Here is a 16,833-nt window from a genome sequence, read left to right on the forward strand (position 1 = left end):
CAAAGAAAAAGATAAGATAAAGATTTTTAAAGATAGAAAAGATAAGCAAGAAAAACAAGATCACTAATTAGGACACCAAACTTAAAATTTTTGAATTTAAATTAAGAATTTTTGAAAAATTTTAAAAAGGAAAAACAAACTCTAATAAGACACCAAACTAAAAAGTTTTGAAATCAAACAACAATTATTTCAAAAAATTAAAAGAAAAAATACTAAAATACATCAAACTTAAAAATTTAGAAATCAAAGAAAGAAAACTACCAAGAAATTTTCGAACACAAAGAAAGAAATGCAAGAACAAATTTCGAAAGACTCAAGAAAAGAAATAAAAACCAAAGAGACACCAAACTTAAAAATTGACGCAAGACTCGAACAAAAGAAAAAGATGACTAAAGAGAAAAAGTTTTTGAAAAAGAAAATAAGAAACACAATTAAAAGAGAAAAAATAAAAAAGTACCTAATCTAAGGAGCAAGACAACCGTTAGTTTGTCAATCACAAACAAACCCCGGCAACGGCGACAAAACTTGGTGCACGAATTTGTGACTCGCACAACTCAACCGGCAAGTGCACGGGGTCGTCCAAGTAATACCTCAGGTGAGTGAGGGTCGAATCCCACGAGAATTGTCGGATTGAACAAACTGTGGTTATCCTGCAGATCTTAGTCAGGCGAATAGAAAATATGGTTGTTGTTGAATGCGCATAAAATAAGAAAAGGAAGCAATAACAAAATAGCAGAGAAACAATAATGATAAATCAGTTAAGGTTTCGGAGATGCTTTACCTTTCTAGATCAACTTTTCTTACTGACTACTTCAATAATGAATGATTCATTCAATGGCAAAGCTGTAAGTGATTAACTCATGTCCTCTCATTAATTTAATCTTCTCTAAACCATAGCTACACACCGTATTTGAGTAACTCATGTCCTCTCCTCAAGTTAGCTCTTAGTGCTTCACTATAGATGAAGATGAAGCCTGTGCAATCCACTCTCCTTTTGTTGATCCTACTCAAAATGTCACAGACAAGGTCAGATCTTCCGGATCATAGAATGATGCTTTATGATTCTAGCCTTAGCGCCACAGAAACCTCATTTACCCATGACTAACGGGATTTTATGTCACATATCCCAATTATCCCAGATACTCTCTTGGAACTTGAGATGCACTCTCAAGCTGTAGCTCAATATTATCCGGGTCAGGACTCATATGGACTCATGTAGAATAAGGGGCCATACTTCCGTTCTACCCCAAATTCATAAGGATGAAGGACGAAAATGCATCATAGAATAGAATCAAACATGTATTGAAATAGAACAGTAATATTATTAATCCATAGGAATCAGCAAAGCTCCTAACCTTAACCTACGAGGTTTAGTTGCTCATACTATACAAAGAATAATATGTAAGGTTCGAATGTGGTGGTGAAGATCCTAAACAATGGTGATCTTCCCTTATATATACTAATACTAAACCTAAAAAAATATTAATAATAATTAGAAATTAGAAAAATAAACTAAACTAGGCTAAAGGTTCGAAAATCCACTTTTGGGCCCACTTGGTGAGTGTTTGGGTTGAGCTTGGCATCCAAGCCAGCTACTGATTCTCTCACTTTTCACACATACTCAAGTATTCATTCAATTCAATTCGCATCCATATGCATTATTATTCTTACTTTTCTTTGGGGCATTTGTCTCCTTTTTTTAAGTAGAAAAATATACACAGTTGTCAATGCATATGGTTCACATAATTAATGCATAAGTATGTCCCCAATTTTCAAGATGTTCAATACAAATACAAAACATACCTTTATCAACCAATGTTCCCAATTTTTTTCACACTTAAACATTACACAATCTCATTAGCCTAAACTAATCAAAGATCCAAATTAAGGACATTCATTGATTTTTCTCTTAAAGCTAGTAATGTGCTAAATTAAGAACAAAAAGGGAATTAATAAGGCTCAAAGTGGGGCAACAAAGGAAGATAAAAGGATAAGGCTATTTGGGTTAAGTGAGCTAATTGAAATGAAGGCCTTAATCACATAAATGCATAGATATACTAAATAATGGATATAAAGAATCAAACAAATTGAAGATTACAATCATAGAAAGAGAATGACACACAAGAATACAAATAGTGGTTAATATAATGTAACCACACCTTGAGGCTCAAAACTCACAAGGTTGTATATTCTTAGCTCGAAAACCATATTCCATAATGTATTATTTAAGCAAGTTTCAATGAGAAAAATCTCAACTCAAATCAATTGGAGTGTCAATGCGCTATATAAAGAAGTTTTCTTGGAAATTTCATTAAATTGACTATACTTATTCTATATATATATGATGTGAGATCATTGGATGGAAATTAAAAAATCCTAAGTTTACTTCCTAATTTCAATCAAACCAAATCATGAAATGTATAGGAAACTAAACTAGGTGCAGTCATCACATTATCCAATCACAAACACAACTAAAGACTAAAAAGCATATATATACAAGCCAAAATAAAAGAAAGTATAAATGTATGCATCACTACAATAGAAAACCAGGTTATGTACAAACAAAGATAAACAGTGCAATAAATTAAGAAAGTGCAATAAACTAAGCAAAAAGTGTTCAAAATGAAAAAATATATACAAAGTATCTAAAAAGCATAATAATAACAAAAACTAAACTAAAAGTATTCGAAATGGAACTTGTCACCCAAAATACATCGCAGATGAGTCGGACGACCTCCCCACACTTAAGATTTAGCACCGTCCTCGGTGCTCCTGAAACCAAGCGAAGTGGAAGGAGTTCTCGTTGCTATTATGAGCTGGTGCGTCCCGTTCCTCCTCCTCCTCCTCACTGTGCTCGAAGGAAGTGTCCGACTCTTCTATCGCTGAGTCCCAAGCCGGAAGCTGTCTCCTAATGTTCTCATAGCGTCGTTTGGAGCGGCGCTCCAAACGAGCTACGTTCTCGACCAACCGGTGGATCAGACGGTAGAGTGTCTATGATGATGATGATGATGATGCTGAGGGTGCTGAAGGTCTTGCCCGGAAGAAGGTACTGTCTGCCGTCTACCTCGTCATCTGGAGGTCGGCTGAGGTCCGAACCAATTGCCATGAGGGATTATCTTCTTGCTGCCTGCGATGATCAGCCTCTCATCTGTGGTCAGCCAGACAACCTCGGCCTCCGTAGCTAACTCAGTGATCATACACGGGAAGGCCAGGTTGCCAATATAGTGAGTCCGCCCCATGTTTCGTTTGATATGCCTTGGAAGGTGCATCTATTTACTTTCCAAGACACACCAGACCAAGACCGCCATGCCAGCAATGATTTTGGTCTCGTAGGTGTTCGACATCACGCAATTGGCCATGATCTTCTGCCAAATACAAGCCTCATCAGTCAGAGCGTGAACTGAGATCCCCTGGGGAGTTGTCTTATCAGCTCCAAGCATCCACAAACTCCCAGGCTTGGTAATCACAGCCAATACCTTGTCCCAATAAAATATTGTATTTGCTGTTTCAGCAGTTTGTTGTATTCGCTTCTTTTTACCGGACTCTGTGGCCTTATCCTTTCCTTTTCTGTCAGACATCCTGAAAAATAAAAGAGGAAATAGGCATGTGATATGTGATATAAGGCACACAGAGCAAAATAATGTGACAAGCAGGCGAGAAGCAGAAAACTGAGGTAATAATAGCATACCTGTGAAGTGAGAGGATAAAAGTAGAATTGACTTGGAATGTGAATGAAAATAGGAATCAAAGTCAGTTAGAATTCACATTCCAAACAATTTTATTCAATGAAAGTTAGGTCACTTGCCCGTTTAACAGAACAAGGTAAGAAACAATGTTGCTATGCATTAAAGAAAAGAGAAAAAGAATTAGTTGAAAAAAATTGAAAAGAAAAGGTAAAAGAGTCTGTTGGAAAATAAAAGTTAGAGAAGAAAAAAAAAAGTTAAATGTCATTTGCATAGCAAGCATGGTTCTTAAGCTATGAAGGTTTTCAAAAAATTCCAACAGACAAGCAAGCTCACATTCACTTCATAACAATGCAATATGCTAGAGTGAGTGGTGCAAATGTATGTGTAGAGCACATATTCCACAATTGAGGTTCATCATATCATTAAAGCATAGCATAGCCATTGGCGATGAAATAGTGAAGAATAATGTTAAAAAAAAAGCAAGTATAGTATTTCAAACACCAAAAGGCTTTCCAATATTAAATTCACAAGTTTGGTGTCAAAAAGTGAATGTAATGCTTAAGATAACTCAGACCAAGTCAATGCATAAAGAAAACAAAGTGGTGAGTTACATAAGATATATATGTTTCAAACTTGTAGAATTTTGTAAAGGAAACCTCAATCAATCAACTTTCACAAATTTTGGTTGAATAGAAACCAATTCAGCCCATTTCAATGTATAGAAATGAATTAAAATGGAAACAAGCGTTGAAGTTAAAGTATGGACCAAAGTTGGTTCATTGAAAAGAACTTTGAGCAATTGGGAAAATCAATTGCAAAGCAAGGTCTTATTGACATAGAAAATCGTCAATAAGAATCTTGTTGCACTAAATCACAGGGCACATCTCAATAAAATAGAATAATAAAAAATCTCAGCTTTCAGCAACAAAACAGTAAAACAAACAGCCGAATGATTGACTAATTGAGTTTTGCGATATTTCAAAACAGAAGTGGCATAATACCAAACTCAATTACTCAATTGCATTAAGAATGAACAGTTAAACCAAGCCAAATAATTTTTGGTAGCAATTCAGCAGTGAACTAACATGTTTCCCAGATTCACTCAATTCACAAGTTTCCATATGAATACAACAAACAAATAAACACAATTCACATATTAATTCATACGAATTAAGCAAATAAACAAACTTGAGTGAGCAGCAATTCATAATTCAATCCAGAAAATAAGAAAATCATCATCATTCAACAAATTTCAAATCACAGGATAATCCAAACACAAACACAATCAACAAAAATTAACCAGACCTAAAATCCACTACATACTAAGTACAAACCTACCTAACCACCTAAAATCCACTAAAACATGCATAATCTAACTAACAAAATTAACTAATTGAACAAATAATTAAAATAAGAATATATAATCAAACTAACGAAAATTGAAATTAAACTAACCAGAAAGCTGAGTAATGTAAGAACACAGGAAGGAAAGGGACATCGGAGGTGGAGCCGCGGCAGTGGTGGCCGGCCAAGGGAGGCGGTACTGGCGGCAGTTGACGGAGGTGGTGGCACTAGCAGGGGATTACCTTGTTCGCGCAGGAGGGGGGAAGAGAAATGGAAGAAGGAGGAAGACGTGTGAAGCTATGCGAGGTTGTAAGTGGAAGAAGGGGGTGGTATGGGTGGTTGTGATGGTGGCACTGGCGGCAGTGGCAGTGGGTGAAGAGGAAGACGCAAGTGGAGGGAAAAGGAGAAGAGGGAGGGAAATGGGGGAAGAAAGGAAAAGAAGGGGGTTGGTGGCGGCTGCGTGGGTCGCTGGTGGTGGACTGTGGTGGTTGGAGGTGAGACGTTGGTGGTTGGAGGGTGGTCAACGATGGGGTTTGAGTGATGGAAGGGAAGAGATGTTGATGGAAGAGAAAGGAATGTTGAGGGTGGAATTTTATGCGAAAATGGCTAGGGCTTTGCACAAAAGGGTTGGAATTTTCAAATTCGTGCGTAACACGAACGACCATGCGTACGCATGGTTAGGGAAATTTTGGGATGGTGCGTATGTGAGCCAAATCCACTGTCCACTTGTGTCGTGTACGCATAACATGGTTGCGTACACGACTTTGGCAAGAATTGAGGTTGTGTGTATGTATAAATGGGCATGTGTACGTACAACGGTTTCTTTTTTTTTCAATACATGTACGAAACTTGAACGCGTGATGTGAGCAAAATTGACTGCCTTCTCAGGTTGCTGGTGCACGAATTTCCACACTTCGTACAACTGAACCAACAAGTGCACTGGGTTGTCCAAGTAATACCTGAGTGAGTCAGGGTCAATTCTACGAGAATTGTGATTTGAAGCAAGCTATGGTTATCTTGTAGATCTTAGTCAGGCGGATAGAAGAGTTGTTTATTTGTTTAATTCACATAAATGGAAAATAGATAAAACGTTACTAGGTTGATGTGTTTGCAATGATAAGAAGATGGTTAAGGCTTGGAGATGCTTTGTTCTTCTAGATCAATCCAGTTTTACTGTCTTTTTCAACTGTGGATGATTTCTCATATGGCAAGCTGTATATGATTAACGTCTTTTTTAAGAGATCGCTAATACTCCTCCAGATCTGAATCCCAGGGTTAGTGCGGATCCAGTCTGATTGAAGGTGAAGCTCCTGCAGTTCATTCTCCTTGGTGATCCTACTCAAAATGCCACAGACAAGGTCGAATCTTCCGGATCAGAGGATGCTGCGCCTTTGGTTCTAGCCTCTACCACAAAAACTCTAATCTCCCCATACTTCGACTGAACTGGTGTTTCAAGAAGTCCCCAACGAAGTCGTGGATTAGCCATCTAAGAGATGTATAATCAAGCTAGTGGTTCATCATTGTCCGATGAAAGGCTCACTCTGAACCCAAGTAAAATGAGATAACCTTGTGTAGGTTCAACGCATTCATATTGATGAAGAACGAAGATACATCTTAGAATAGAGAATCAAACACGAATTGAAATAGAACAGTAGTACTTTATTAATCCATAAAACTCAGCAGAGCTCCTCCCCTCAACCTAGGAGGTTTAGAAACTCATACTGATAGAAAATAGAATGGGTCAAACGAAATATGACAGGTCCTCCCATAAAACTATAAAAGTTCTCAAATAAATACTAAGCTAATGACTAAGGATTATATAAAAATGGTAAAACATTTAGTGCTAAAATCCACTTCTGGGGTCCACGTGGTGAGTGTTTAGGCTGAGTTTGATTGAGATCCACGTGCTAGGAGGCCTCTAGGGCATTGAACAGTGGCTAGGGGGTCCTTTATGGGCGTTGGACGCTGGTCTCTTCTCTTTTGGGCGCTGGACGCCAGAATAGGGCAGGAGCCTGGCGTTGAACACCAGTTTTGGGCCTTCAATTCTGAAGCAAAGTATGGACTATTATATATTTTTGGAAAGTTTTGGATGTTAGCTTTCCATAGCTGTTGAGAACGCTCCATTTGGACTTTTGTAGCTCCAGAAAAGCTCTTTTGAATGCAAGGAGGTCAGATCCAGACAGCATCTACAGTGCTTTCTCTGCCTCTGAATCAGACTTTTGCTCCAGCTTCTCAATTTCAGCCAGATAATACCTAAAATTGCATAAAAATACAAAAACTCAAAGTAGAATCCAAAAATGTAAATTTTACACTAAAATCTATAGAAACTTAATAAAACTTAAACAAAACATACTAAAACTATATGAAAATGATGCCAAAAAGCGTATAAAATATCCGCTCATCAGTCGCGTACGTGGGACAAGACTATGTACGCGACTTTGGAACAAAAATAAGGTTGCATTTGCAAGAATTAGGTTGCGTATGCGAGCATACTAAGACTTCTAAAAAGATACCAAAATAAAGTCAAACCTTAGTAAACATACCAAACTACTAAGAAAAACTAACAAAACTACCTAACAATGGAAATTCACTTTATTCATCAACTATATATAAAAGAGAAAATAGAAAGAGTTTACCATGGTATGTGTCTCCCACCTATCACTTTTAGTTATAGTCCTTAAGTTGGACCTTTTGACGAGCTCCGAGTCATGGCGACTTATGCTTGAACTCCTCCTTGAACTTCCACCAAAGCTTGGACTTCCAATATGCTCTAAAGTTCCAAGTTAATTGCACCAAGCTTTGATGAAGTTCCAAACAAGCTAGGAACTCCCAAAATTGATCTTCATGTATGCCGGGATCCCAAACTTTGTTTTTACACCTGTCTTCTAATTGATCATCATAATTCCATCCGAGTGGTAAGCAATCCAAATTCTCATTTAAGCACCAAACTCTCCATGTAGACCCAATCAATTGAGCACTGTACCAACCCTTCCACTTAAACCTTGAAGATTGATAAACCACTATTTTATTATTTATCTTGTGCTCAATTGAGTGTTTTTATCAATTCTTCACCCACTAATTCATAATAATTGCATGGTTTTACAATTCCTTCCTTATTCTATGATATATGTGAAAACATGTTTCCTATGCCTTAAAAATGTTAATTTTAATTATCCTTTATTACCATTCGATGCCGTGATCTGTGTGTTAAGTATTTTCAGGCTTCATAGGGCAGGAATGGCTAGAGGATAGAAAGGAAACACGCAAAAATGGAAGGAATGCACAAAATGGAGTTTTGGAGAAAATGGCATTGACGCGCACGCATGGACGACACGGACGCGTGCCTAGCACAAAACGCAAACGACGCGCACGCATGAACGATGCGGACGCGTGCTTAGCGCAGAGCACAAGCGACACGTACGCGTGACTGACGCGTACGCGTGACAAGGAAAATCTCCAAAAGACGCGCACGCGTGACCCACGCGCACGCGTGACAGACGCCACATGCATGAAATTGCAGAAAAATGCTCCCAGTGATTTTTGAGCCCTTTTTCGACCCAAATCCAAGCCCAGAAACACAGTATAGAGGCTGGAGAATGGGGAAATCAAAGAAACACATTCATACAACATTCATTATTGAGAATTTGAGGTTTGAGATGTAGTTTTAGAGAGAGAGGCTCTCTCCTCTCTCTTAGGTTTTAGAATTAGGATTTCTTTTAGAGTATGTTTATTTTCTTCATTCCAGGTTCAATATTCCTTTACTTTATGTCTCTTCTACTTTTATTTATTCTAATGCTTTTACTTGTTAATTATTTATGTTGCCAAATTGGCTTATGAACTCTTCATGTTAGATTTGAATTTATGTTTAAATGCAATTTGAGGTATTTCAGATTTATGATTACTTTCCTCTATTTATGATACAAATAATTTAGATTTTTCCCCTTTTGGCTTTGGTTAAGTAATTGGTGACACTTGAGTTATCAAACTCAGCAGTTGATTGAAAATTGGAAATTGCTGATTGATTTGGATCCCTCTAAAGCTAGTCTTTTCACAGGAGTTGACTAGGACTTGAGGAATCAAGTTGATTAGTCCACTTGACTTTCCTTTATTTAGTAAGGGTTAACTAAGTGGGAGCAATAAACAATTCTCATCACACCTGATAAGGATAACTAGGATGGGATTTCCAGTTCTCATACCTTGCCAAGAGTTTTTCTAATTATTAATTTAATTTTTCTTGCCATTTAAATTACTTGTTCTTTATTCCAAAAACCCAAAAATATACCTTTTTCCATAACCAATAATAAATCATACTTCCCTGCAATTCTTTGAGAGACGACCCGAGGTTTAAATACTTCGGTTATAAATTTTATTGGGTTTTATTACTTGTGACAACCAAAACTTTTGTACGAAAGGAATTCTTGTCGGTCTAAAAACTATACTTACAACGGGAATTTATTTGTGAAAATTCTAGATCGTGCAAGAGTTTCGTTCATCAAAATGGCGCCGTTGCCGGGGATTTGCAAATGTGTGCCTTATTATTGGTTATTGTAAATATTTTATTTTGCTTGTTTATTTGTTTCTGTTTTTATTTTTGTTTTTATTTTTTATTAGTTACTATGAGTTCTCACCCCTGTCGCTTTGAGTTTGGTTCTAATGTTGTTGAAAGGAATGGAAGCTATACCAGGAACATACGTCAAGGTCGAAACAATCACAGATAAAAGGAGCCACGAGGATCTGATCAACCCTTTCAATAGCAACACTTTCCAAAGTACCAGGGACAACGACCATTCTACGATGCATGCCCAGACAATAGTTATGGTGGACCCCCTCGTGACAAACCACCTCCACCAAATTACTATGGTCAAGAGCCATTCCGAGGTGCGTGCTAAGATGATAGATATGGTGGACCCCATTATGGTTACCAACAAGCTCCATCATGTGCCTATAAACCACCTCCTTAACATAGCTTCGAACCACCATACTCACAAGCCAAACACAACCATTCACCACCATATAACCCTAACCTTTATCCACCCAAATTCCAATCCAATTGTTCCCAAGAACCACCACTTCCATATATACTATGTCCATATCCATCGACCCAAGAATCACAGGCTCACCTCAAGGACACAGTGAACCACTTTCATGCAACCCTTCATCAATTGGAGCAAGCGATAAATCGATTAGCCCCCAGTACGAAGGAGACACTAGAAACTCCGGTGGATAGTAAAGAACATGACTTTGTACTGGAACAAGTAGAGGGAGCTACAATTATCGAAGAAGAAGAATTTGTTGAAGACTTAGGAGACGCTGAACCTCCATGGGAATCAAGAGTTGTGGAGAATTCCACCCAGAAATTTGCAGTTGATGCTAAGGAGGATAGTGCACAACCCCCGAGGCATGTATCTTCTGAAGAACTGGACGGAACAGATCAAGAAGCAATTTTTCTTGGTAATGATGATCATGAATCAAGTTCTCCTAATGATGACCTCGCAGTCACAATTGAACTCTTTGAGCTAGAAGAATCTTCCCCAAGTGAATATGAGGATGATGTGGAGGTAGACTTTTCTCAACCTCCAACTTATGACTTGAGTGATGAGGAAGAAATTGAAAACTTTGATCAAGACGAGGTTGCAATTGAAGAGGTTTGTCAGGAAATGGAAAAATTCACAGAGGAGTACAAGGAAGTGGAGCTTGCAGAACCACCGGAAACACCTCTCCCAAGGTCATTACCACCTAATACAAACTTCAAGTGGATAAAATCCTTAGCCTTTATCTTTATCTTTCCACTTGAATATGGTTTGCTTGAAACCGATGGCCAGCTTAGAGCTCTTTGTGGCTTTAAGAGTAAAATGGATATGGTTAGCAATAGAAATTGGCACCCAAGGTTCAATACAGTTCCACGCTTCAAATAGAAGTGCAAGGATTGGTATAGAGCTCGATTGAATGAATTTCGGAAGACATTTGGGTATCTCAGTGGAAATTCAGGTTGTGTACTGCCCGGTTGGAAAAATGAAGATAATAACGAAGACGGGTACAAAAGCAAGGTTTGGGATTCTGGAATTTATCCTGACAATCAATACTCCTGGAGCCTGCAAACCTGCTTTAACTTGCTCAAAGGCTTTACGTGCCTAGTATGGGACCCCGGAGGCTATTGGAATTGCAAACGTTGGTGGAGATTCCTGGATGAGTTCAAGCACAAGCCACCATAACAGGAAGCTCTTCAAATGTCCAACTTAAGGACTTTAACTAAAAATGCTTGGTGGGAGACAACCCACCATGGTATGATCGTTCTTTTTCAAACTTTAATTTTATTTTGTTTTGTTTGTTTTTAATTGTATTTTATTGTGACTCCAAATCAACGTCACAATCCAACGCCCAGAAAGTTGGGCTGGAATCGTGCGACTGGTATGCATTAGGCATAATTTGGGCCACGTGTACGCGTCAACGATGCGTACGCGTCATTTTCATTAACAAAAACCACGCGTAAGCGTGGACGACGCGTACGCGTCGCGTGAAAAATATTCCCCCCTCCACCGCCATTTGAAACAGAGAGTTGCGCCGAAACAACGCTGGATTTGTGCGTTTAGCACAAATTCTAGTCGACACGTACGCGTGCTCCACGCGTACGCGTCATTTCCCTTATCCACCATTCACGCATCCGTGTCAATGACGCTTTTGCATCGTTGCACTTCCACCTCAGCCACGTTTTTGCATGATCCACACGTCCGCGTGGATTTGAATTCACTTAACCCTCCAACGCGGAAACCCTAACCCAGCATCGCCCCCTTCCCCCCTCCCTATAAACGTTCCATGTCCACTCTCTCTTACCCCAACCACCCAACCACCACCGCCGAACCAACCTCCGCAGCGCCGCCGTCGCCACCCCTCGCCGAACCACCCTCACCCCTCCTTCTTCTCTTCTTCTCCTTCCTCTTCTTCCCCTTTCACCCTTCCCCCGCCCCTGCCTCCACGCGGACGAATCAGCCCCGCCGCCACCACCCTTTTGCCGGCCACCACCCCTAACGCCACCCCTCCTCGCCCCCCCTCCCTTCTCTTTTCTCCCTCTTTCATCCCCTGCCCCCACCCGAACCACCGCCCGTACTCCCATCGCTGCCGTGCCGCCTCCCATCGCCGCCGCGCTGCCCACCAGCATCACCACACCACCACCCTCTCTCTGCGTTCAATTACTGCTACTGCGCACACCAGGTTCCACTGCGCTCCGATCCCATTCCCATTCCAGTTAGTTAGTTTGCATATTTTTCAATTCTGTTCAAATTAGGATAGTTAGAGATGCATGTTCGTAGTGGATTTTAGGTGGTTAGGTAGCTAGGATGTGGTTAGTAGATTTAGGTCTGATAATTGTGCTGTTCTTACTGCTTGCTTTATCTGTTTCGCAATTTTGAAATTGCTGTGCTCATAATGCTGCTCATATACTGTTCCTTACTGTTTAATGCTATTTTCATATTATTCAACCTGAATTGCATCTCCTGCTGCAGATTGAGTTTGTTTATTCTGAATTCATGTGACTTGCTATTTGTTACTCTTTTCTGCACTACTTTTAAACGTCATATGAACTAAATTTATGCTGCTGTTGATTTTCCGGGAACATCCAATATATAGCTGGAATGCTGCCCGATTTTTCCGAAAATTGTTTCACTTAACTCCCATTCATAAATTGGCTTTGGTACTTTTGAATTCTACACTAATTGGTTTCAACCAGGCCAATTCATGAATGAATGGGCTAGCATTCCTACTCATTCTGGTTCCTTTATTAGTTAAAGCACATTATTGATGAATTAATTCATTTTGCACTTCTTTTATTTATATGATTAATCATCATTACTCCACATTCTCTGCTTGAATGTGAGTTGCTTGTTCTTCAAGTTTGTGTATTTTTTGTTAATTAGGAACTACAATACCATGCCACTTACTTTAACTTCACTTTTTAACTCTTAACTGCATTAACTTTCTAACTTCTCTCTTAGTTTTCAACTAACTACTTTCAACCCATTTCAAGGCATGATTGTTGTTGTCCCTGAGAATCAAGCATTCCGTATATCATAGATCTTGGATTGTGATTTTTATTCTTTGACATTTAGCTTGCATACAGTCTAACATCCTACATCTATCTAACTCACTTCATGCTTCTTTTGCTATTTTATTCCTCTTTTGCCCCTCTATACTTATACTGCTCAACTACTATTTGCTTACCTGTTTTCCTGCTTTAGTTTAATAAACTGTATCCTAGAACTTCTGCTTTTCAGGATGTCTGACCCAAAAAGAAAAGGAAAAGCCAAAACAGGCACAGGCAAAAGAAAGAGAGGTGAATCATCTACCACTATCCTGGATATACTGCATGATGATTCCTGGCGGGAGAAGAATTTTACCCCACAGGAAAAGGCTGATCAGCTAGTGCCTGTAACTGGCCCAGTCAAGTTTGCCAACCGATACTGCGAACTCAAGTATCTAGTTTTTGCAACTTCAAGGAACCTATATCTAGAAAAGACCCTCCAAATTCTAGTCGAATTACTAGAGTACACCACAAACCAAATCAAACAAAGAGGCTGGTACTTTCTGGAGAGAAACTTGACTGAGGTAAATGCATTCTGGGTCAGAGAATTTTACTGCAACTACTTTAAAACGACCCTGGATGCCATGTAGCTCAGAGGCAAACAAATTCTAGTTACTAAGGAGGCAATTGAAGACATCCTCCAACTCCAGCCTAAATCCGATCAGCCAGATGGTTACCAGAAGGCTGAAGAAGATATGAAGTTTATGAGATTTAACTGGGAAGCAGTAAAGCGCACCATAGCTATTGACCCTACTGTCCCATGGGTCATGGGTAAGTCAATAGTGACCCCAAAAGGCATCAAAATCATCTACCTGAATGACGAGGCTCGGCTATGGCAGCAAATTCTTAGCAATTATGTGATGCTGAGCACTCATGAGACTGAGGTGCCAGCTACCATGATTACCCTTATCTGGTGCGTGATGGAGGGCAAGGACCTGTACCTTCTCAGATTTATCCGGTACTATATGTCCAGGGTCCATGTCCGAGGCACTCTGCCTTTTCCCTACTTGATTACTCAGCTGGGCCGCCGAGCTGAGGTATCCTGGGAGCTTGCGGATGAGAAGTCACCTGCCGCTGACTGCAAGAAGATTATCCCACATGGCAGGAAGTTCCAGGCTTTGGGCTATAGACCGCCCTTTCTCACTACCTCCGCTGATGCATCCACATCTTCTGCTGCTCCTTCTGCACCTGCTGCACCAACCACCACCACAGCACCCTCACCTACATCAGAGCCCATTTACCACCTTGTGCACTGCCTCTTTGAGCGGCTCGACCAGATGGAACGCCACAACCAGCGGCGATATGAGAGATCTGAGCATCGCAGCAAGTGACGCTATGAGCATTTAAAGTTGATGATCCGATCGGGCCACCATGACATCCCCTCCGAGCCTGACACCATCAGAGGCATCTGAGGATGAGGTGGATGACCAGGAGGAGGATGCACGAGCCGAGGCTGCGCAGGCAGGACCCGAGCAGGCTACGCCACATCATGAGGAGCCCCAGCAGATACAGCCAGCCGATCCACATGTCCCTTTACAGACAGAGCCCCCGCTTCAGCAGGCAGATCCTCAGGCACCCATACAAACTGCAGCACCTCAGGCCGCCATAGAGACACCAGCAGAGCACCCTTCCGGAGATGCCACTTATTCACACCATGCTTGATTGAGCATCGGGGACGATGCTATTATTCAAGTGTGGGGAGGTCGCCATCTCTGGCGAACTTTATTTTGGTGAACTACTTTCAGACTCTTTATCCTATTTTATTTCTTCTTCTATATTTTATTTTTATTTTATTTTATCTTATTTTTCCTTTCAGTACTTGCACATTTTCTTTTGCTGTATTTCTATTTATTTCTACTCTATTTCTACATTTTGCACTTTGGGCTATATATATATCTTAGATATTTAGCTTAATTTGCATTCTTAGCTTATTAGTTGTGATATAGAAAATATGGATTATTTAGTTTAGTTTACCCTTTTAGCATATGAGAATTTGGTTTAATTGAAAAAAAAAGAGTAAACTAGAAATTTTAGTTTTTCAGAATCACAACAATCCACCCACCATATATATATAGCAATAAATGTTGGTAAATTGACAATATTTTTCAAAGAAAATACTTATTTTTATAAGAGCCATTCAAGGATTCACATTGAGTTGAATGGAAACTCTTGATTTCTACTTGCATGATATACATAACTGATATATGGTTTCTGAGCCAAAGAACACATAACCTGTGAGTTTTTGAGCTTAATTACATGGTTACATTATTTAACCATAATTTTCATTCCTGTGTGTTTCGCCCTTCTTCACTATAATTGCAGACTTTACTTTGTTTCATTCTATATGTCCAATATTCAATGTATTTACATTCTTGCATATGATTGAGGCCATTACTTGTATTTGCTCACTTATCCCAAATAAACCTACCATTTTATGTCACCCTTGTTAGCCACCTTGAGCCTTTTTATCCCCTTCTGTTCTATAACCACATCACTTGCCTTAAGCAGAAAAATAAATTAAAAATCCCAAATTGAATCTTTGGTTAGCTTAAGATAGAGATTGTGTATCCACTAAGTGTGGGGAAACTGTGGGAACTTGGGTTGATAGGAAAGGATTAAATGGATAAAATAGTTAGAAATTGGGAGCATACTCATGTGAAACTTAAATAATTAAAAGAATCCATGTGCATTGATAATGTTATGTTTTCTTTAAAAAAAATTAAAAAAATAAAAAATAAAATAACTTGGTGCATGAGTATGTGATACAAAAGTGAAAAAAATTGGGTAGCTAGGCATAATTTTAAAATTGTAGAAAGTATGTATATGTTAGGTGAGATCTTAGACTAATCAAGAATTCAATTTATAGCTCACTTAGCCTTATACATATACCCTCACCTTTACCTTAGCCCCATTACAACCTTAAAACAGACCTCATGATGTTTGCATGTGTACATTGAATATTTGTTGATTAGTTATATGAAGAACAAAGTTTTAGAAAGCATGACTAGAGAAGAATAAAGTGAACACTGAGTGACTAGAGTGTATACACAAATCCAGTGAGGGTTCAATAGCTCATTTTCATATATCCATATTTAATTATTGATTGCCTTGCAAGTTTGTGAAATCTTTTGATTAACTCAACTCAATTGTGAACGTGTTTTAATATGATTTGGCCTTGGTTGTATATTTATGATTCCTTGAAAATATGAATCAATTTTACCACATGTAAGCTTTATATATATAAGTGGATAATAATTAGAATTGCATGATTCATTTAGGTAGCTTGCATTTAGAATAGATTGCATTGCATAAGATTCCACCATTCTACCTTCACTCTTTTCTCTTGGATTTAGCATGATGACATGCTATTGTTTAAGTGTGGGAGGTTGATAAACCACTATTTTATGATTTATCTTGTGCTTAATTGAGTGTTTTTGTGAATTCTTCACCCACTTATTCATAAGAATTGCATGGTTTTACAATTCCTTCCTTATTCTATGATATATGAGAAAACATGTTTCCTATGCCTTAAAAATGTTAATTTTAATTATCCTTTATTACCATTCGATGCCGTGATCTGTGTGTTAAGTATTTTCAGGCTTTATAGGGCAGGAATGGCTTAGAGGACAGAAAGGAAACACGCAAAAATGGAAGGAACGCACAAAATAGAGTTTTGGAGAAAATGGCAGTGACGCGCACGCATGGACGACGCGGACACGTGCCTAGCGC

At 39.0% G+C, this 16,833-nt stretch overlaps 1 long non-coding RNA gene across 1 annotated transcript; it reads right to left on the reverse strand.

Annotated features, from left to right (window-relative positions):
• Window positions 1-2,506: 2,506 nt before the first annotated feature.
• On the reverse strand, window positions 2,507-5,837 carry LOC114926022 (uncharacterized). Its single transcript, XR_003816128.2, has 2 exons — window positions 5,142-5,837; window positions 2,507-3,579 (listed from the first exon to the last, which is right to left on the reverse strand). It is a non-coding gene; the product is annotated as an uncharacterized lncRNA (long non-coding RNA).
• Between the last annotated feature and the right edge of the window lie 10,996 nt (window positions 5,838-16,833).

The sequence above is a fragment of the Arachis hypogaea genome, chromosome 19 (assembly GCF_003086295.3).
Source record: "Arachis hypogaea cultivar Tifrunner chromosome 19, arahy.Tifrunner.gnm2.J5K5, whole genome shotgun sequence".
Taxonomy (NCBI): Eukaryota; Viridiplantae; Streptophyta; class Magnoliopsida; order Fabales; family Fabaceae; genus Arachis; species Arachis hypogaea.